We start from the raw sequence: 2377 nt of genomic DNA on the forward strand, positions 1-2377 counted from the left end.
ACCACTAGGTAGATAGCAAATCCCCATAAACTCTTGGTCAATGGGCAAGTTATTTTCATATTTTCCTCCAATGAGGCAGCATGAACAAGGAGAGGTAGAGTTGGAAATGGGAAGGAAAGTGATCGAGGGATCAGGTCTAGTGACGATCAATGAGCACTCGTCAGAATCAACCACTTGCATCTCTTCTTAATAGTCATTGATTCCCATCGATGTTATAGGCCCTAGGTCTTAAACAACCACTCACATTGAGGAGATGGCATTGATGTTGCAAGAAGGCAGCAAGGGAAGATGTACCATAGAAAGGCCAAGACCTTCTTACATCAATCAAAGGAAATTCAAATAAGTGGGCAAGGAAAGCCCAAGGAAGATATAATGCGTACATTTTTGCAAGCACTCCCTACTAGTGACTACGTATGGAAAATGGCGCACGTACTAACCAAATACACATGTGGACTTATCTGTTGGGGATGAAACTCTGCACGGCTCTTAGGCTACCCTAGACATACATCCATGCAAGATTTGGTTGCCAATCAATTTCATATGTGCAAGGTATAATGCATACATTTTTGCATGCACTCCCTACTAGTGACTACGTATGAAAAATGGTGATCATACTGACCAAATACGCCGGTGGACTTATCTGTTGGGCATGAGACTTTGCATAGATCTTAGGCTACCCTAGACATACATCCATGCAAGATTTGGACTCCAACTGATTTGGTATGTGCCATGTAGAAGGTATAATGCGTACATTTTTGTATGCACTCACTACTAGTGACTACCTATGAAAAATTATATATGTATTATATGATTTTGGACCAATCGTACATAATCATGTATTAATGTTTGACACATGTTACTACCATTGAGCACCATTCCATGCTAAACATTGACATTTTTTTGTTAATCTACAATTTACAAAAATTAGTGTAATAATTGCAAGCATTGATATATACAAAATTCAATATGATATTCAAAATGATACAGTTCATAGCACAAGAGAGAGATCGAGATTGAGAGAGAGAGAGAGAGAGAGAGAGAGAGAGACCTTATACTTGAACACGTTTTCAATGCTTAATGTTTACAATTACTTCACAAGGCATTATATTTAAAATACCTTATCTATTCACTTGATTACTATTCACTTGCTCAGAAACTCTTATCAACGAGAGGCTCTCCATCCCTGAACTCACATATCACCCGGGCTGCTATGAACTGCATAGCATAGTTTTGCTCACGGAGTTCTGCTCTGTGTGCCCAACAACCCCTTCGTTCACAACTTGCCACACCCAGCCGGACTCCCAGCTAAGGCAACGACCACCCTCCCGTCACCCCTCCAATGATCACAGCCCATAACGCAGCCTCCCCTTCCGCTCCTTCTAGCCCCCCCTTCATCGAGAAGAGCCTCCCCTATATAAGAAGCTCCTTGCTCTCCCTCGATCCTTCCACAAGCTCGTCCTACTTCACGTTCATGCCAGCTTGTCGTCGAGAGCTTTCTCTTCCTCATCACGTAGCCACCTGCATGCATGCTTTTTTGATTATGGCCACGTCACCTTTTGCTTTTTCACCACTCTCCCCCTTCCCTTCAAACTTTACACTAAGGCAATTAGTGCACCTTATCCAACCTTAGGCACTCCACCTTTGCACATATCCTTCAAGCAAATTTTTATTATTTGATTGCCACATATAACCGCGAGTTCATGAAGCTCAAGTGCCTGATGCGCCCACATTGCTTTTCATCATCTCCCAGAAGTCCATGTAGAAGCGTCTTCCATCTCAAGACAATATGTCATCAGTGTGGAGTCCATCATGAGGCTACCCACAGCTCATTTCCACAACCAACTAGCTATGTACATAGCTATGCACTCACCCAGCAACATGCAACAAGTGAAAAATATTTTTCCTTTTTTATCCACACATCTCTAGCAACCCCTACTCTTCTGCTGTGACATTCATGTCCAGCAGCTAAAGAAAAAACATTAGCAAACCACCTGGATCAAAAACAAAGCAAGCTTGTGCTCTATGCGTCTGCTTTTCTCCTCCCGGATCAAAAGGATAACTTTGAACCCTCCACTGCCAGATATGCATAATCCACCATCCTCCTGGATCAAATGGAATCAACAACACACCAATTTGATGTAGCCACCAGCTCCTTCCATATAAGCCTCCAGGATCCCATATCTTATCTTACCTAGGTATTACACAACTCCACTGGCTATCAGCCATCACACTTATATCATGAGTCTTGCCCATCTTCACATGAGCTACATCTTTTGAGGTCACAACCTCACACACAAATCTCATGGGCACAACCAGCTCATAATCTGTGATTAGGGACTTCTCAGCATACCCTATTGCCTCAACCTTCGAAGCTGCA

The sequence above is a fragment of the Dipteris shenzhenensis genome, chromosome 22 (assembly GCF_047967505.1).
Source record: "Dipteris shenzhenensis isolate YYH24624 ecotype China chromosome 22, Dip_SZ_1.0, whole genome shotgun sequence".
NCBI lineage: Eukaryota > Viridiplantae > Streptophyta > Polypodiopsida > Gleicheniales > Dipteridaceae > Dipteris > Dipteris shenzhenensis.